General features: G+C 35.9%; 1 long non-coding RNA gene across 1 annotated transcript; it reads right to left on the minus strand.

The window, feature by feature from the left end:
• Nucleotides 1-13,092: 13,092 nt before the first annotated feature.
• On the minus strand, nt 13,093-14,698 carry LOC107892710 (uncharacterized). Its single transcript, XR_001682618.2, has 3 exons — nt 14,206-14,698; nt 13,977-14,105; nt 13,093-13,579 (listed from the first exon to the last, which is right to left on the minus strand). It is a non-coding gene; the product is annotated as an uncharacterized lncRNA (long non-coding RNA).
• Between the last annotated feature and the right edge of the window lie 7,391 nt (nt 14,699-22,089).

Genomic DNA, 22,089 nt, shown 5'->3' on the forward strand with positions numbered 1-22,089 from the left:
ATTTTAATTTAAAAATATTAATTTTTTAGTTATATCTTATTTTATTCGTTGGGATCAATTTCTCAAGAATTAACCTCTCTAATCTGCTTTGACGAAAACCATATTTTTGCCATCCAATTAGCAATGGTAAGATGAAATTTAAAATTTCGTTATTTTTAACTATGTTAAAATTTTTTTGCCAAATCTAAATATTTTTTATGTTATAAATAGGCAGATAATCGTGTGCTGGAGGCGTTCATACATAATACGAGGGACCCTCTGATCCCTGAAATTTGTGGGTACCTGTAGGAGGTTAGATTCTTACATGCGTCACACATGCAAGGGGGCTGCAAACTTCATCCCACACTAATCAACGTGCCGGTGGAAAGATGGAGAGCCAAAACACATATTTTCTACCTTCTATGTGGTGAGTGTACAATTACAGTCGAGGACGTAGCGTTACAACTCAGTTTGCCGGTCGATGGGTTTGTTATCACAGGATCAGCAGTGGTTCGAGGGAAAGTGGACCTTTGCACAACAATGTTGAGGAAGGTCTCAAACAAGTTCAAAGGTGGTCGAATATAGACTAATTGGTTGGAAAAAATTTTCAATAAGTTTCCCGACGACGCAACGGAGAAGGTCATACAATAGTACGCCCAAGCATTCATCATGAGGTTAATCGGGGGCATTTTAATGCCTGATAAATTTAGAAATTTGGTACACGTAAGGTGGTTTCTACATCTAGTGGACTTTACTGGATGCGCAAAACTAAGTTAGGGATTTGTTGTGTTATCCATATTATACCGGAGCTTTTTCGGGCAACGCAACTAGATAAGATGTCGATTAGTGGTTGCCTATTTTTGTTGTAGTCATAGGCCTGGTAGCGAATACCGTTTCTAAGTCCTAGAGTGACTAACCCATATATGTTCCCGTTGGTGATGAGGTAAACATCATTTATCAATAAATATGTAGTTTATGTAGCAAATATTTTTTATTTACAATATGTTTCGACTAATATATACCTTGTAAAGGTGGAACCATAGGCCGAGTTACGTGGGACTACCTGACGAGTAGGAAAACGTGAAGCTACTGTTAGATCAACACTCAAAAATTGAGGTTAATTACCTATCCTTTTCAAATTAATATTAATTATGCAATGATTCGTTAAAAAAATATGTACATAATGATATTGACAATTCTACTTTTCAGTTTGAATGGATGTCGTATGCCTACCCCGAAATCATATCTTGCATCTTGTCAGAAGTGTTGGACAATCGGGAGATGTGAGACACGAATGTGCCGTTAATAGTGTACGTAACGGTGAAAATGCATGAACCAGACCAGGTTCTACCACAGTTCGGGTATAGGCAACAAATTCTACTGCCACCACGAGACATGAAGGAACTGCACAATGTGTACATGCGCGAAAAGAACGACAAGGATTGGAAAAAGAAGCACAAGGAACACATCTAGACTTGGGATTGTAGGATGGAATCCATATCCACCTGCGAACCATTTTTCTAGGTGGACACGACGGCAGTTGATGATTAGTTAACATGGTTCAGAGTCATCGACAAGTCGTATTTGCTACCACTGGAGGCGAGGAGTATGTAAATTCAATTGAAAAGACAACGTCGACCGTCACAATAACATAGGAGGGGATGTGGTCGTACAATAGATTTGTCGTTGGCTTCGACAAAAGATGCACCGCCTATGACTACGCAATATCGGGGTTAATTCAATCCTCTTATTCCTGTTTAATTCAGTAACCATATGTTTTTTTCACAAGCATCACTACATTATGGGCCATCACTAGACGTGGTTGGTTCTTTTATTCCCGCAAGTATATATTTCGGGGCATTGACGTCCCCCGTATACTACATGCCCATGCCGATGTCGATGCTGAACCCCATGTCAGGACAGAGGTTGACGTATGCATTGCCATCGATGACGATACCAATGCAGGCGCCCATGCAGTAGTCAATAACGATGTCGATATCTGGTACCTTTCCGATGTACCCGGGATTAGGGGTACCTTATAGTTACACGCCTATATTGACCCAAACATCATGCGCATCACTGTTTTATCGAGGCGGCTTATCATTGCAACTACTAAACACGAGAGCAGCGGATACACGATTGCAGGCAAGGACGATGCAGCAATCAACTACGAAGAAAAATGATGACGCTGGTGAACTCGAAGAAATGATTGCCTAGGGGGCAGTGCTAAGTACATATTTAGACGACAATGGCAATGATGAGGAAGTCTACAAGCCCGCACCTCCGGATGTACCTCTAGTTGTACACTTAATTCCATACAGAAATCCTCTACGCGACCATTGTCCACCACCTTGTGACACACATTCTCCCCAATGACACAATTGAGTGTATTTTTTGTTATCAATATTGTGATGTAAATATAAATATATCATAAATATAAAAAAAACTGAGGTTATTCATTCAAACAATACATTTTATTATTATTATCTATCATGAGTTATGCGTAAGTTAACAATAAATAACAAATTGAACCAAAAGGAATATGCGAAACACTCTAACAAATATAAAATTTGGTAGAAAGTATTGTTATTAACGCTGAGGCCCCAACATATCCCTATACAAAAAGCATGTTGTCTTCATATGCCCTAGGTTTCTACAATACCTACATAATTTCTGTTGACAGTCTCTCTCTTGAATATCCATGTTGTTCCTTATCCGGGTAGAATTTAGGCGACCTTTCAGAATGAGATACAAGTCATTGTTATACACCAACTCCAACTGTGCGTTATACACTAATGGTTACATACTCTTATCTTGGATAGATGGGAATTCAAGACTCCACGCACTGTGAATGCGTTATAGTCGGTAAACATTATTAATATAAGGTGCATACTCAATCCATATGTTCACATATGCGGTAATTACATATGAGCATAGAAATCGAAGTGCTTGGAACCTTCCACAATCGCAGGTCTTTTCCATTAGGTTCACATGATATGATGCACCTGACATTTCCTGGTCAGGCCTAGTGCGCTACATAACTCAAAAATTGAGGTTTCGACATAAGTGGCACAGTACATACATGGTGTTCGCTCCTGTTGTACTTTGTCAAATCTATTTTATCACGTCATTGTATAATGTACCACAGCCCGCTATCTGTTTAACATACGTCGTCCTTCTCTAAGAAATAAGACGACCAGTTGAAAGTATGTCTCTTTGATAACTGATGTTATCGACAAATGACGCGTCCCTTTCAGTATGAAATTGATACACTCGGCCAAGTTTGACGTCATGTGCTCATATAGGAAGAATTTTTTTATTACTATCATGAGAAACAGCAAGGAGACATTGTTGACACCTTCCATATAGCTAGGTGCCATCAATCTGAACCATAGGCTTATAGTGCTGAAATACCTCTTTACATTGCTCAAAGGTCCAAAAGAACTGGTGAAATACTCTTTTTCTAAGGATAAACTGATCGTCGTAGTATATTGGGCTCGTTTTGAGATCAGTTACGGAACCTGGTACGTACCAATCTAATGTTTAACACCATTGCTATAAATAGTTATACGAACCCTCCCACCCGTGATGTAACTTCTTCATAGCCTTCTGTTTTGTAACTCATACTTTGTAATACATTAGAGTGTAATAGTACTAGCTATATATGTTCACAATTAGCACTGGTATTTGAATCTAGGGACTGGCCTTCACAATTGGTAGAATAATGTCAGCAATCATATCCGAGTCTAGCCTCGGATGGTCCTGACTTGCACCTGTCGCAACACATATATGGGGACCGAAATACTTCTTTATCGTCCACATCCTGGTTTTCTTCCGGTAAGACGCCATGATTTTTCACTTACACCTCTTATCCTTCATTGCGCATTTTTCTTTAATTTTTTTAGAACGGGACTTCATGATGTAGTAGTTCACGCTGTTCTTGAAGCTATACCACTTCAGTGCAACAAGGAAAGCATCTTTATTAGGTTTCCTTTCCAACTTCCAGTACTCGTCAATCATAATATGTGCTTGCATGATCAGGTTTTCTATGTGGATGCTGTAAAAACTCTATACCACCATCGACCGATAGGCCATTTGTCATGTGGGACGGAATTTCATAGCCCTGAATTACGCATTTGGATCTGAGAATTGTCCGAGATATCATCGTCTATAGGGGTGTGCATAATTCGGGTAAAACCGAAAAAATTCGGTTAACCGACCGAATTCGGTTAATCGGTAGGTTAACCGAATTTTTTCGGTCGGGGTCGGTTAATTTTTTTATGATTTTTCGGTTAACGGTTAATTCGGTTCGAAACCGGTCGGTTAACCGAAAATTTTCGGTTAACCGAAAAAATTAATAAATAAATTATCCAACCCAACCCAAACTCAATTACCCAACCCAATAAAACTAAAACTAAAGTTTACCCAATTACCCAATCCAATAAAACTAAAACTAAAAGACAACCCAATTTACTAAAGTCTAAAACCCAATTTACTTTAATAATTTATAAATTTTTTAAATTTTAAAAATAAAAAATAAAAAAATTCCGGTATTTTTCGGTAATTCGGTTAATTCGGTTAATTCGGGTAATTCGGGTAATTCGGGTAATTCGGGTAATTTTTAACCAAAAATAAAAAATACATAATTTTCGGTTAATTCGGTTAACCGACCTTATTAACTGAAAAAATTTCGGTTCGGTTAAATTTTTTTAAAAAAAAATCGGTTCGGTTAACGGTTAAAATTTTTGGAAGGTCGGTTAATTCGGTTATAGTAATTTCGGGTCGGTTAACCGGTCGGTTAACCGAATGAACACCCCTAATCGTCTAACTCGTAAAGTTCTAGCTCCGTTGTAACTGGATCTGGTTTAGAACATAGTGCCACTTCTGAACCTTCTGAACCGCGCTGTTGAATTGGCACAGGTTCTAACTCCTCCCCCTTGTTTGCATCCATAACTCCTTCTTCTTCACGCGCATCTCCTTCCTCGTCATTTCCTTCATTGTCACCTTCAAGCATGGCGTTTGACGTAACCTCGTTGGCTCCCGTTGAAAGAAGTAGGTCATCGATTCTTCTATAACCCATGTGCCAACCAAAATATTCAATGGGTTAATGCCCGATGTATGTTGATGATCCCCCGGTATAACTACTTTAGCCCCATAACATTGATCTAGTGCCAAAGTTAAAATCGAACGCACTGATTGAATGTCGAGCCCAAAGTGTCTAAATTTAGGTTATGCTGATACCCTAACTGGTATTGACCCCCAAAGTTTATATCGATATCGGAGACCAATGTCTCTACCCATAAATGTTTTGAGAACATCGTAGTAGCCGCTTTGTAACAGGCCAAAAAACCCACCGTACAATCGTGTAGTAAGACTTTCTAATTCAACTTCGATACCCATATTCGTCGTGACAGTAATCAAAGATGGGCCTAATCCATCAGTATCAGTGAACTTGACGTATAACTCAATAACAATATTTATGCTTAAGATGTGTAATGATATAGTTGTCTCAAGATGTGTCTTGCTAATCACATCGAATAACTCATACTTATAGGGTCAACAGAAGAATTAAATCTGCATTGAAACCTTGTAATTCTTTCCTAGTTGATCCACCAACTTTCTTCCTGATTTGGTTCCATCGCTCATACATTGGAGTAGTACTATTGAATGCAAATTCCACGGACTTTGCTCCTACAAACACCAACCTGACCTCTGTATTATAGATTTGACTGTCATAGTATATAACGAATTTCACTCGTTGACTCATTTCAATATCGGTCACGAATTGGATGAACAAAGGCAAAAAAATAAGTAGAGAGTTTTCCAAATGAGTACACACAACTCTTACAGCATTAGGTTCTTCTATTTGATAATAACTTGATGCGTGTCTATTTTATTAAAATTACGCCCCTTTTATAAGAGGATTATGTACAGAGAAAGAGAATATGTGTTTTGAATTTCGTTTACGAGTACACACATTTCTTGCATATTGTATGGTGTAAATAATTTTCAAAACGTGTTCAGAACTCATATAATTTCATCACGCATGTGCTCCCGAGAGATTCTACTCTGTATAATATGCTTTATAGGCATTTGAAAAGGTACTTTCACTCTCAGAAGAAAGGAAATTTGTCCGAGGAAGCTCACCCAGAATGGGAGCTTTCCCGCACACATTTAATATATCATGCCGAGATGAGATTATTTCCTCCAAAGCCTATCCTAGGGAAGTTGGTTATGGGGTGATTTTTCTTTCTACAGTAAATGGTGGAAGTCGATGTAGAGGTCTCAATCGATGGTCGTTATGCGGTAATGGATCAGAGTATAAAATAGGAGTCAGTTGACAGTCGCTATGAGGCCACAAGCTCAATCTTTTCGAATACCCAAAAATGATGCCCTATAAATACCATACAAAAGATTAAGGGCATATTCATATAGAAAAACTTTTGGACTTCCTACTATAATCGGTGTAAGTTTTTTCTTCATTTTCAGGCAATCGGTACCTTTAACCTTCATTCTTATTCAAAGGTTGGCACCGTCGTAAATGCAAGAGGACTCTCAGGTGGAAAGCGACAGTTGGGATGCAATAAAGGTGATGCTCCTTTCGGGGCGACGATACAACTCATTAATAACTACAACTGCTGTCGGACCAACCCGAGTTTGACCTTTACTATGCCAGAACATCTGCTTTCCACATAAGAATCCTTTTGTGTCCACCTCAGTGTCAGCCTTCGGATATGAATGAAAGGTTAAAGATACCGAATACTTGGAAATAGAGAAAAAATTAAATTGATTACATTAAAAATTCCTAGAGTTTTTCTATATGATTATGGCCTCAACCTTATGTATGGTATATATAGTGTATTGTTTGCGAGTATCCAAAAAGGTTGAACTCCTGACCGTGTAATGATTGTCACCTAGCACCCCGGTTATACTCGAACCTATAACCGCATCATAGTTGCCAACTAGGATCTCCACCTAGACTTCGCCCCTTGAACGTATCAAGCATTGTTACCTTAAAACCCGATTTCCCCATGATGAGTTTTTAAGGTGATGATCCTATCCCGCCATGACATATGAGATGTATGTGTACTGAAGGGCGTTATCAAATCCTCGACGCCTCAAAAATACCTAAAAACTTTCGTCGTTTCAGTCAAAAACCCTGTACACTTTCAAAATACCCTAACCCATAAAAACCTTAAAAACCCTAGCCCTGAAAAAATAAAAAGCCCTAACCTTGGAGAGAGAAAGTGAAAGTGCGCCCAGCTGGGGGCGCTTTCACTTTCTCTCTTATAAAAACGACCTATTTCCCTAATTAAAGTTTAAAACGGCCTAAAGGCCTAATTAAAAAAAATAGCATATTCTGCTAATTTAACCCATTTCAAAACATATAAATTAGTCACTTCCTTAAATTTTTTCTGCTAAATGATGACATGGAACATTAAATATATGTTGGAAATTATTTTTTATGGATAAGCTATGAAAATGGTCACCTAATTATGTCTTCTATTCTATTTTGATCACTCAACCATTAATTATTTTGATTTAATCCCTAAACTTTTTGAAATTAAATATTTAGTCACTCCGAGTTGATGTTGGCTTTTTTTTATTGGTTTAGTAACAAAATTAGTCCTCTAATGTTTACACATTCTATCAATTTGATCCTAAATATAAAAAATTCAACAAATTTAGCCTTCAATATTTACAAAATTTGACATTTTAGTTCTAATTCTAAAAATTTCAATAAATTTGGCCCTCAACATTTACACAATCTTTCAATTTAGTCCTAACTCTAAAAATTAAAAAATATATATTTTTAAAAAAAATCATGTTTAGCCCTTTATAACCCATCTTACCCTCTTTTAAGTCACTTACAAAAGAACTCAAAAAAGTTGAGATAAAACACAAAAATTAAGATCTAAAAGAAAATAAAGGCATTAAAAATGCTATATGTTCGAGTAGTAATGCAACCAATTTATCAAAGATAGGTTCCAAATCAATTGGTTTGGTCCAGTATGAAGCCTAAATTATAGTAAAAGAAACAAATGCAAGTGACTTGAAAGATGATACTATTTTTCTTATTTTAATATCTTACATGGGTTAGCCAATGGGTTATAAAGGGTTAAAAATGATTTTTTTTTTTTTAAATAATTTTTAAAGTTAGGACTAAATTGATAGATTTTGTTATATTGAGGGCCAAATTTATTGAAGTTTTTAGAATTAAAACTAAAATGATAAATTTTGTAAACATTGAGGGCTAAATTTGTTAAAATTTTCATATTTAGGATCAAATTTATAGAATATTTAAACATTAGAGGGCTAATTTTATTATTAAACTAATAAAAATACCCACATCAACTGAGAGTGAATAAAATATTAAATTTTGAAAAGTTCAGTGATTAAATGAAAAAATTAATACTTAAGTGACTAAGTTAGAATGAAAGACATAATTGGATGACCATTTTTATAATTTACTAATAAAAAATAATTTTTAGATCTAACTCTCACCATTTAATAGGAAAAAATTAACGAAAATTAATTTACACCTACTTTTTAGTAGAGAAATCAAAATGCAATCCCTTTTAATTATAACTATAACCCATAGATGAGTCATTTAAATTTCTATCTTAAATTATTATAAACATTACTTTTTTAAGAAGATTATTAATTTATCATTAAATTCCTTTAATGGTTGGCATTAATTAAGCATTTCAATAATTTCATTCAATTAATCTAGACATGAATAAATCTATAGAAATCCAAACATAGTAAAAAAATAGATCAGAATAGATATAGACTAAGAACCGACACAATCATGAGATCTTAAAGTTTATTTTTAAAAAATCTATTCTTAATGAAATATTTGTTTGTCTTCTCTTTTACTTTTTGTTTCTTTTTTAATAACTTATTTATACAAAAAATAAATTCTTGATTACACTAAAATTTGTAACTTTAAAAAATCTGGTCCTGAGGATGTATACCGATAGTAGCAGTTTAGGTTTTATTTTCATTTGTATTTAGTCAGAGGATAGTAGCAGTTGTAGGGGTTGGTCCCCGTTTCTTTAAATTTTCCAGGGTTTCAAACCAAGGAAAAAAACAAAAACAGTGTAGACGGTAGTCTATAGAGTAGTATGCACAGGAATTGTTAGCGATTCTATCGAGAAGCAATCGCAACATTCATTGTTCATTTCCATTACTGTTAGGTTTTTAGAGATTTAAAGAAAAAGCAAAATAGATCCAAAGAACTTGGGCCTAACAAACAAGGCAATAGAGGAAGAGATGACAAATTTAAACATAGCTGATGAGGAAGAGGAACCTGTTCGTGATCAAGAAGAAGAAAAGGAAAGCGATGATGAATTTAACTTGTGTAATTGGTAGGAAAGATCCTAACAAATAGTGCAGTCCACTTCCCATCTATGGTGTTTGTTCTTGCTAAACTATGGCATCCAATTGAAGGTATTTCCATAACAAAAATCGAAGACAAAAGAATCCTCTTTCGTTTTTATAACAAGTTGGATCTAAGGAAGGTAACGGATGACATACCATGGTTTTTCAATAGACACCTAATTCTTTTTCTTTGATTTTCTCGAATTTTTTGGTACAAACTCCCATTAATCTACCCCTTGGTTCTATGTCAGAAAGAATGGCAAGACAGTTGGGTAATTTCATTAGACGCTTCTTAGAATACGATGCATCCATAATAACAAAAGACGTGAAGAAGAGTTAAGGTTTGCTTAGATGTACGAAGCCCTTGAAAAAAAGAAAGTGCATAATATATGGAAAGAACAAATCTACCTATGCCACTTTCCAATATGAAAAGCTATGTTATTTTGTTTTTTATATGGAAGGTTAGGGCATGAAGAGAGTCTTTACCCTTTATCATTAACTACAAAAATATAATAGATGAATCGGGGTGGGATATTTCTCTAAGGGGCCTACCAAGACGGAATGTACAATTTGAGAGTAGATGGTTGCGAGAAGAGCCAAGAAATATGGTAAAAAGTGGAAGTAGTGTTGAGGAGCAAAAGGGAAGAGCAATGCTGGTTGGTGCATTGGAAACCCAATCATCCAAGATGATGGGTAAAGAAGTAATAACAAGGCCCAACGATAGAGGCATTCTTGAGAACTACCGAAGAGGTGCCGGCGGATATGGTATTGACAATAATTTGGAGCATAACCCTTTATGGAGGATGGACAAAGACCACGAAGAGGATCCAATTGGCATCCTAGAAGGAAAGAAATGTTAGAGGGTGAATCAACTAGAGGAGACACTCACTATAAGTATGAAAACTAAACATCAATTTATCGGCAGCCACTAACAAGTAGGCCGATCGGTCCCAATGAAAACCCTCCGCCGTTTGGGGCAACCACAGACAATAAGATGTCTCAAAAATTAACTGAGACAGTACCAACCCCAGATTTTGTTCATTATAGAAACAAAATTTAGTTAAAAATAGATGAAACAAATACAGAAAAAGTGTGGATATGTAGATAGGATTGATGAGGGTGCGGGTGGATCTAGAGGACGTCTCTTTTTAGGATGGAAAGAAAACTTATCTATAGATATTAAAAGTTTTTCTAGCTCGTATATTTATGTAAAGGTCAAAGAAGAGAGCGAAGAGGTCGAATGGAGATTTATAGGTTTTTATCGATCCCCGATAGAGCATCTAATGAGGGATTCATGGAATAAGCTATGCCGCTTGCATGAGGATTGTCAACTCCATTGGCTAGTCATGAGAGATTTCAGTTAAACAATGTACTCATTTGAGAAAAAAAGGGGAAGGTTGTGAGAAGAAAGACAAATGGTAACTTCTAGGGTCTTGGAAGATTGTGAATTAAGTGACCTTGGCTTTTCAAGGCAATGGTTTACGTGGGAAAGAGGACGACTAGCGAAAAATAATATAGGAGAAAGATTAGATAGAGGAGTGGCAAATCCAGAATGGTGGAGTTGTTTTCCTAGTTACTATTTGCTTCATTTAACACACTGTTTCTCGGACCACTATCCACTGCTATTGGATACTTTGGGGCATCGAGGTGGTATAACAATAAGAAGAAAATTCCCCTTCTGTTTCAACGCAGAATGGATACTTGAAGAAGATTTTGAGGTACAAGTGAAAAGAATATGGGACTCAATTAATGAAGAATTCCCGGGGAAATTTACAAGTTTGGGTAACTCCTTAAAAGAATGGGTCAAGATCAATAAAGGCATTCGACACAAAACAAGAAAAGAGTTAAGCCAAAAGCTCACTGAACTTAATAATGAAGACCCCGAAGAAGAGTGGCTAGCATTAAATATGGAAGCTAATAAAGAAGAATTTTTTTGGGAGCAACGAGCAAGGAAAAACTGGCTTAGAATGGGTGATCATAATATAACTTTCTTTCACAACTATACGTCCTATTGCAAGAAAAGAAACACAGTAAAAGGGCTTGAAGATGAAAATGGCAGATGGATCGAGAGAGATTAAGAATTTCTAGCTTTAGCGACAAAATATTTCAACTATCTTTTCTCCTTAAAATCCTTACAGGATTGCAAAAATTTATGGATAAAAATTCAACCTTGCATTAACGAGGAATTATCAGCTAGTTTTAAAGAAAAAGAATTGTGGGAAGTGTTAAAATTAATGGCTCCTCTAAAGTCTTCAGGTACGGACGGATTCTTTGCTCTTTTCTTTCAACAATATTGGCATATTGTAAGGAAGGATTTGTCTAGACTCTGTTTAGTAATTTTGAACAATCAAAAAGAATTTGGCGCTATTAACAGTAGCAACATTGTCCTAATTCCTAGAGTTCAAACACCAAAAAATATGGGGCAATTTAGGCCAATTAGCCTTTGCAATGTAGTTTATAAAATAATCTCAAAATATATAGTCAACAGATTTAGAAAGGCCCTTAGCTACTGCATTGAAGAAACACAAGGTGTATTTGTACCAGGCAGACAAATTACTAAAAACATATTAGTGCAATATGAACTATTGCATTCTTTGAAGAAAAAAAAAGATATGGACTAGGAAAATTTTCTCTAAAACTAGACATGAGCAAAGCATAAAATAGGGTAGAATGGACTTTTGTTGAAAATATGACGAAAAAGCTTTGATTTTATGACAAGTGGGTTTCATTGATCATGTGTTGCATCAAAAGCGTTTCATACTCAGTTGTGTTTAATGGAGGGAAAGGATTTAAGTTCAACCCCACTAGAGGAATAAGGCAAGGATATCCTTTAAGCCCATATCTATTCATCATTTGCGCTGAGGGTTTTTCAAGACTTCTTAATATCGCAAAAAGGGAATGAAGAATAGAACGGAAAAATAGGGAGAGGTGGTTTGTCAATAACCCACTTATTTTTCGCCGATGATAACATTTTATTTGAAAAAGCAATAGTGGAAAGAGCCTTAGCCATAAAATCAGTTGTTAATGATTACGTAAAAATATCGGGACAGTTAGTGAATTTCGAAAAATCATTAATTTATTCCAGTAACAACGTTAACGAGGCGGTCAAAATGTATATATGGAGTGATTTGTGGTTCGTATTGCTAACAACCTCGATAAAGATCTTGGGTTGTTGATGATGGTGGGAAGGAGAAAGAGAAACGCCTTAGTAAAAATCAAGATTTTTTTTTTTTGACAAAAGTGAAAAATTACAGTATTCGTAATTTGTCAATTGAAGGAAAAGAGAAGAGATGTTTATTAAATCAGTTTTACGAGCCATCCCAATCTATGTTATGCAATGTTTCAAATTACCAATTTCATTATGCCGAGAGTTAGAGAACATCTGTAAATTTTAAAAACAAATAAGGGTATTCATTGGTGTAGCTGGGCGTCATTATGCATCCCCAAGGTCCAAGGGGGCTGGGTTTAGAGACTTATCGTTTTTTAATAATGCCTTGTTGGCAAAGCAAGGGGTGGAAGTTAATCACCAATCCCACAAGTTTACTCACGCAAGTAACGAAATCTAAATGCTACCCAAGAAGTGACTTTTTGAATGCTGAATTAGGGGCTTATCCTTCGTTTACATGGAGAAGCAGATGGGGCGCTCGAAGTATTTTGGAATTAGGCATGGGTTGGAGGATCGGAGATGGCAAATCAGTTAATATATGGAACGATGCATGGCTTCTTGGAGAAGGAAAATTACAGTTTCAGAATATAGATTACAAGTATACTTTAGTTGCAGATCTAATTAACTATGAATTTGTTACCTGGAATGAAGAAACCTTAAGAGGGCTTTTCCCTGAAGAACAAGCAAAGATAATTGGCTCCATCCCCTTAGGGAACACCTTACAACCAGATACAAAGGTTTGGCGAGGTGACAGGTAGAGGGAATACATGACAAAAAATGGTTACAGACGATGTGTCATAGAGGAATTAAACCTGCTGGGAAATGAACTGACAACATATCTGGAACTAACTAGAAGTTATTATACAAAAACTTGGAGCCTAAAGATTCCCAGCAAGGTACGACTCAATCTATGGAGAATAATTACAAGTAATTTCTTGCCTACATTAAGTAACTTAAAAGCCCGTAGGCTGAGATATGTTGCCCTATGCCCGCTATGTGGAGAACAAGATGAGTCAGTTAGCCATATTTTTCGATATTGCAACATTACCTCTAGCAAATGACAGTGACATTGGTGCCCATACATGAAAATCAAGAATGGAAACAATGGTTAGCTGAAACGTTCAATATCAATAATGCATATAAATGTACATGCCTAGCAGTATCGCTATTGGCAATATGGCATAACAGGAACAAATACTACCACAAAGGTATTCGACAAAGAATATGCGAGATAGTGGCCTTTATCAAAGCATATATAACTCAAATTGACATGCTATAGGAAGCACTGAAATGCAAACATGTTACAGAGAAAACCCAGTGGGAACCCCCAACAGAAAGTCAAGTAAAAGTCAACTTTGATACCGCGTTTCAACAACAAAGCAACAAAATAGTTTCGAAAATAATCATCAGAAATCATATGGGGCTAGTTATGGGTTCATGTACTTACTCGATCAACAACGTTTGAGATCCGACAACCTCCGAAGCGTATGCATGCCTTTAAGGAGTTATCTTTGCAGAAGAAATGGGGTTTGGCAATGTAATCATCGAAGAGGACTCAAGAATCGTCATAAAAAAGCTACAAAATCCAGGAAACGACAGATCAATTATTAGGGGTTTTATAAACGAAATAAAAGAAAAGTCAAGAAATTTCTGGAATATTGTGTTCCATTACGTACCGCGAGAAGCCAACGGAGCAGCGCATGCGATGGCTGCCTGGGGAAGAAGAAGCGACTCTTCGACTTTCTGGGTGGAAGAAGCTCCATTAGAGGTTGAACCCATAGTACTAAGGGATCAAGGGAGAACTGCTTAGTGAAAGAATATCGGTGGTTGTGGTGGGTTGAGTCCGGAGAAGAGAAAGGGTCAACATCTGGGAGGAAAAATTAAGATGATGAGGACAATGGGTTTATTTACCAGGTCTATTGTAGAAGAGACATCCGGTGACGCAGCAACAGAAAGAGAGGGCAAGGGAAATTAAGTTTTAGGGTTTACATTTTTCTGTTCTTTAGTTTTATTTAGGAAATGATTGTTTTTCTCACCCGCAAGGGTTTAGTGGCCTGGTATCAGGTTTTAGGAAATGCAAAACCGAGGCACTGTCCATGGTATGCAACAATTGAATGACAAATGGTAATGTTAGATGGCTTAGTGATTTTGTAGGATAATGTATTTTTTTTACTTAATTTTCCTTATTTCAATGCAGTGGCCGAATTAAATTCAAAAATAAATAATTTCATTCAATTAATTTCTTTCAATAATGAAATATTAACAAATGAAAATGTTACTGAAAACATATAATTAATGGCATATTAATAATCATAAAATTAACTTGAAATTAATATTAAATTTAATAATTTTTAATACAGAAAGTATTCATATCTCTTTTAAGTTTGATAAAAAAAATTCACATTATCTCATTGTTTGAAAAATATTGATGAAATATTTATTAACCTTATTAAAGTTTTGTTTGGATAGCACATAGTAATTTTATGAAATTGCAATTATTAGGATAATAGTTACACTCTCTTATAATTATAAATAATTATAATTTTTCAGACGTATTTAGTTGAGAGAGTCTAATTATATCATAATTCTCTATGTCATATTTTGTAGTACAAATTGTAATTAAATAGTGTTATACAAAGCTTTATTTGATAATATATTTTGAATATAAAAAATTAAAGTGTTTTTGAATAAAAGTTAAAATTGAACAAAATTGACAAAATAATGTTTCAAATGAAGTCTAAAAGATAAAAATTTGAACCAATTATTTTGAACTCTTAGAATTTTTTTTGAATCAACCTTTAAATACAGTAAAAATGGTTTCAATCAAGTTAGAATTTTTTTTCAATTAGTTAAACTGTTTTTAAAACTAGTCAGTATAGCTCTAGGGAAAAAAGTTTTGATTCTTTTTGGCCAATTATCGATAGTTTCCAAAATATCGATACTCTTTTAAAAATCGATATCAAATTGACATTCTGTTTTTCAACCTATTCAGTTAAGTATCGATCTAGTATTGATACTTTTCATATGGTATCGATAAAAGTCCACTAGTGTCGCTCCAACGATCATTGAGTTTTGCATTAAATGCAAAAAATATCGATACCTTTTTAGCAAGTATCGATACTCGTAGTTGTAAGTGAATTAATGCACTAGTTATTTCATCCTCAATGGCTCTATTTTTTTCTCCAACAACCACAACGGTTGGAAATCAATTAAGGGTATAAATATCAACTTCCAAAAGTCCTACAACAAGAAGAGAGGTTATCAAGCCTAAAAATCAATCAAAAACAACCTTGTGATTACAATTCTCAACAATTTTCTTTAAACACACACTTATGAGCCTTCATTGTTTTCATTTAGCTCAAGTGTTTCTATTTGTAATTGAGCTTAATTTACAAACATTGTGATCTTGTGAGGATTATTTCTTTGTTTGTTCATTTGTATCTCTTTGAGTGGTTTGTGTCTTAAGGTTTGGGTAGAAACCTTAAGGGAGTTTGCAAGGTTTAAACTTATCCTCAAAGGTTGTTAAATTAATGAATTTGGGAAAATCCTTAGTAATGGAAAGCTAAGGTAGTGGAGTAGGCAATTGGGGTCAAACCACTTTAAATTATTGTGTTTAATTTTTTTATCCTTACTCTCTATCATCCACAAAATTTTAAAAAGTGAATTCACCCCCTCTTGAAAATTTCGGTTAGATTATTTGAGCTAACAATTGGTATCAGAGTTAATCTCTTTTAGACAGTTTAACAACCAAAGAGGAGATCCTTGAGGTAGCTCAACTTTCAGCCAATCAATCTATAAAAGATGACGTCTACATCCAGTTCAGTTTTTCTTGGAGAATCATAATTTATCTTCAAGCCTTCTTACTTCAACAATGCCGACTATTTTTATTAGAAAATAAGAATGATGTTGTTCATACAAGCAAATGATCTTGTTGTATGGGACATCATCATGGACGGTCCCTCTATACCTCTCAAACAAGAAGGAAAGCTCATTATTCCAAAAAGTAAAAAAAAATGGAATGAGGAAGATAGAAGAAGTATTCAATTGAATGCCAAGGCTACGCACACCTTATTTTATGCACTTGGTCCGAAAGAATATAATAAAGTATCATCATGTTCCAATGCCAAAGAGATATGGAATAAGTTTGAAATCAAATATGAAGGAATTCAAGAGGATTGTTAAGTGCACAATTGCAAATACTGCTTGAGATATTTTAGAGACTACTCATAGAGGAACATCTACAGTCAGGCAATCAAAGATACATATGCTAATTTCAAGTTTTAAGAGTCTAAGGATGCAAGAGTTAAAAAAATTGGTGAATTTTATTTCAAATTGTATGACTTATCAAATTAGACTTTTACCTTGGGTAAAGAATATCCCAATGCTAGATTGGTTAGGAAAGTATTAAAGTCTCTCCTTAAAAGATTTTAAATTAAGGTCACAACCATTGAAGAGGCCGAGATCTTGAAATATTGGTCATTGATGAACTCATTGTTTTTTTTAAAGACCTTTAAGATGAACCTAGATGAGGCAAAATGCAAAAAAGCTACAGAAGATAGAAACATTGCTCTACAAGTAAATAAGGAAGTGCAAAGTCCTTAAAATGCTACTATAGAAGATCTCTAGGAATAGATAACTTTACTGACTCAGATTTTTTAAAACTTTCAAGAAACAGGAAAGAAGATTCAAGAAGTTTGAAGCTAAAGCAAATGGTCCCAAAAACAAGTCAAAGGGATTTCTAATCAATGAATAATTTGAAAATGACAAGAAAAAGGGTGTGCATTACTATAAGTGTCAGGGTTATGGTTACATTCAATTTGATTGTACTTTAAAAAGAAGAAAAAGTCACTTTGTATTACTTGGAGTGATAAGGATTTTTCTAATGGATCTAATTCAAAAGAGGATTATCAAAACTTTATTGTTTTTTTTGTCAGTACTATAACGCCCCAAAATTTATATTTTTTATTCTGTTAAAATGTGACACAATGATGTATCTACTTCAGTGGTTATGTGTTCCAGAAGTGTTTGAAAAGTCTTGGGTTCAAGCCTTGATTTGAGCAAATTTTTTATTTTTAAATGAATACAGCCTTACTCTTGTCCAGTAGGCTTAAGTTTAAATGTTAGTAAGTTTATGTCAGAATGGGCCTACTGGTCTGGTGGTTAAGTGGACTGTTAAGCGGTTGGAGGTCTAGGGTTTGAATCTCTACGCGATCAAGGGGATTTAATTTTACTACATGTGCCTTGTAGGTGTTTGTGTGTTAGTAAAATTTTGGTGCTAGTGGACGGTTATGGGAGTGAGGGAGTGATATTAGGAGGAAAATGTGGGATTGAGGGAATATCTGATTTTTCAAATTTCGATCGTTTTTTTCTCTTGCCAAGAATCTGTCAAATTTTCTCATTCTCTTCTCCACACTGCTGCCGAATTTTACCCTTTCTTTTATTGATCCACCTTTTTCCTCCCTTTCACTATTCAATTTTGTTCTCAACTCATCATATCGCGCAACATAGAGTCACACTCGTTCGGTAAGTGATGATGGTGCTTTAAAATTTTGGTTTATAAGTTATTAATTGAGGAACCTTTGTTTAACTATATTGTCAGCCAAAAATCTAGTGTGAAGGATGGTGCTAGCCCCGAGTTATAGAGGGAAGCATCCGTAGTTCGTAAAGTAAGGGTTTTTTAGCTTGGAAGATGACTTTTTGTTTTGGGGTTAAGTTTAATTTGATCGTTTAAGTGACTAATTGAGCGAAATGTTGGTCAATAATAGGTTCTGGAAGGCTTATGATGATTTTAGCTGCGAATCGATACCAGGTGTGTACCTAAAATAGAGAAAACGGGGTTCAATGAAAAGCCAAAGAAGCTTACCATCGACGCCGTACGGGTGCGTGGTCGCCCGTGTGGTAGGCTATGTGAAGGTACACGGGAGTGTGATCGAAGAGGCAGGCCATGCGCACATGACACAGCCGTGTGAAGGCTGGGCGAGGCCGTGTGTGACACACAGGCTCAGCCAAGTGGGACGTGTGGGCTACACGAGTATGTGGGCCTATACGAGTAAACCATACGGACGTGTGAAATTTTGGGCCAGGCCGTGTAATCCATACGGCCAAGGCTAATTTAGGCCGTGTGGGCCTACACGAGCAGATCACATGGGCGTGTAAGCCCAATTTATTGATTTGTTTGCTAAGGTTGCACGGGTCACTTGAGACGACTGTGAACCTACTGTAGGATAAGTAGTGCATTGATCCCTACTTGACTGAACGATACATGTATGACTGTTTATTGAGTATGATTATGATACGATACTGTTTATTTGATGACGCTACGTGATAGCATGCCATGGTTGTATGTTGCATTGCATGGGGTTGGGATGATATATGTGGAGGAAGCGTACTGAAAGGCTTTAAGCCTAATATATTGGCAGCTCAGCTACAAATTACTGTCTAGTGCCGCTTTCGGTACTATTATTAAGTGTAGGGATGGGTGGGTTGATTATATCCCCACATAGAGTGTAGGGTTGGACGGAGATGGTGTGTAGAGGCTGGCTGGGTAAGATTTTGTGACTGTATATCTATTACTGATATTGTACTGTAATGGGCTAAGGCCCTACTGCATGACTGATTCTGTACTTAGGCAGGCTAAGACCCCAAACTAGACTGGTACCTATACCAAAATAGGGTTTAAGCCTAGACTGTGTTGTCTATTTATAGGCATGGGGATTACACACTAAGTTTGTGAAAACTCACCCCTCTGTTTAATCTGTACAGGTAACCCCCAGTCTTAGGAGGATCGGAGCAGCGGAGGACTCAGCGGTGGTCACACGATCTCTTTTAAATTGTTTACTTCATATTTACGATTTTAAGTTTAATTGGGTATTTTACTGTAATTATGGCCTCTATGAATTTTTGGTTTAAAATTTAGATTTTATGTACTGTTTTATGTTTTATAACTGCTAGTAGTAGGTAAAACTCGGGTTTCCAATTTGGATGAACGTTTTCTCAAAATGCCTCATATATGCAAACTGCTTTAAAAGCTTCCGCTAGGTATAACATTTTGAAAATGAATAATAATTTGTAATGTAATGATTTGTAAAGTATAATGTTTAAGAATGAATAATGTTTTGGAAACAAATGACACGATTTAGAAGTAATATAGGACGAGGAATGGTTGTTTAAGCGGAGAAACTATTTTAGCATTGTTATGGTTTTCAGAGGCACTATCATGTGACATCACCAGATTCAGCCATAACGTCTAGAACCAGGTTGGAAAACTTGGCTGTGAATTTAGATTTTTAAAGAACTTATTTTTTATGATTGAAATTGAAAGTAGTTTTATTGAACATGTGGTACATCGACTCTCCGGCACCGATCCTGTAAGTTCTCTGAAACTGTTATGTGTTTTAAACTAAAACTGCTATAGATAGACTATATTGAAAAACACTTAAATTAGTGTATACTAATATTATAGCAAAACCGATAGACACTAATAGACACAACGTTGTACGAAAACAAACTATACTACTGATATTGTTTTACATAAGATATCTGTTAATAATTACTGAAACTGTAAATTGATACATAAAACTGTTAATACTGGATAAACACGTTTAGACAATGAGCACGAGAGATACTCATGGACGGAGTACTAGAGGCCATGGTTGTAACACCTCAAACCCGGCCGGAACGTTATGATCAAATCTGGCGATGTCACATTGAAGTGTTTTTCGTAAAATACGATATCGTTGAAAAACACGTTCTATAACCAACCTCTCAGTGATCTTGATGATTGTTTTAGGATGTCTCGTTCGTTTCTAAAATGTAAGTTGTTTAGCAAAGAGTTAATCGTATTAAATCGCCATTTATTTTAAAACATTGTTTATTGCGGAAGCTTTTTAAAATAGTTGCGTACTTGTGTTTACTTTGTAAAAACATTATTTCTTTAGAAAACTCGAGTTTTCTTATCTCTAGCAGTTATAAGCCAAAGAAAATAAAAACACAAATTAAAGTTAAATCCGTAGAGGCCTTATTACAGTAAAAATACTCAAATTAAAATTACTTATAAAAATAAAAGTAAATATGATAGTAAATGCAGTTGTGTGGCTGCCTTTGAGTCCCTCGCAACACCGATCCGCCTAAGCTTATGGATTACCTGTACAGATAAATAGATGGGTGAGTTTACGAAAACTCAGTGTGCAATCCCATATAAGCAAACAGTCAGAAAATAAGCACAGTCTGGGCCTAACCCTTTTTAGTAACAGTGACAATATCAGTTTGGGCTTTTGCCCATCTTAATACAGAAATAGTTATATGTTCGGGCCTTGGCCTATTACAGTAATAGTAAATAGTATACAAGTCCTACCCATCCAACCTCTACACTCCATCTCCGTCCAACCCTACACTCCATGTGGGGATAAAATCAACCCACCCGTCCCTACATTCCAAGTAGCACCGATTGCGGCACTAAACAGTATTTGCAGTAGGGCTACCAATATAATAGGCTTAGAGCCATCAGTGATTTGCAACAGAGTTGCCAGTATAATACACTTCTTCCAAGCATAATAAACCCATCCCTATGTAATACATCATACAATCATGTCATGTCATATCATAGAATCATACATGTATTCATTATAGTTTAAATAACATGCTAAAATACGGTCATACATGCACATATATGCATACATAACATAAGGGCAAAACAGTCATTTTACCACATAAGGGCAAAATAGTTATTTTACCACATGAGGGCAAAATAGTCATTTATCAATCTAGGGTCTAGGTATACTTACCAACCCAACAGTAGGTCCACAATCGTCTCGGACGATCTATGCAATCTTAACAGTCAAACAGTACAAATGGGCCGAAGACCCATAATGCGAGCTCATGTAGGCCCACACACTCATGTGGCCCACATAGCCCAGAAATGGCCTTGGCCATGTAGATTACAGAGCCTGACCCAATATTCTCCACACGTTCGTGTGGTTTACCTGTGTGGGGCCCACATACTCGTGGGGCCCACACAGCTCAATTTGGTCCAAAATGTCCCAAAATAGCCTAAGCCCATGAAATCTCTCATGGTGGCGTCAATGATTTTACGCCCATGTTTAGGCATACGGACTACCACATGAGCGAGCGCACGCTCATGTAGCGTCAACGGTCACCTATTTCAGCTTTTGTTGATTTACGATTAGGGCAGTATTTTTACACACCTGATTACAAAAGTGCGCAACTAGCCCACGAGTACTCCAACCTATCACAAACAGAAGTTTCGGTTAATTGCCTAACAATCAAGTTGAAGCGAACCCTTACCAAAACACTTATTCAAATGATTACCTATCCCACGCCTTGATCGTTCGATTGAGGCTTGCACAAGAGATTGGTTGTAACCTTTAAAGATTACCTACATTCCAATAGAGAATTGTTATCTATTACTATACTTGCAAATAGTTGGACCAAATGTATATCAACCTACTGAAAGTGTAGAACTGATAATAGGAGACAGAAGCAATTGGCCTCCACCCCAAAAGCATACAATGAAACCGAGGCAAGTTGAAACAATCTTACCC

The sequence above is a fragment of the Gossypium hirsutum genome, chromosome A11, assembly GCF_007990345.1.
Source record: "Gossypium hirsutum isolate 1008001.06 chromosome A11, Gossypium_hirsutum_v2.1, whole genome shotgun sequence".
NCBI lineage: Eukaryota > Viridiplantae > Streptophyta > Magnoliopsida > Malvales > Malvaceae > Gossypium > Gossypium hirsutum.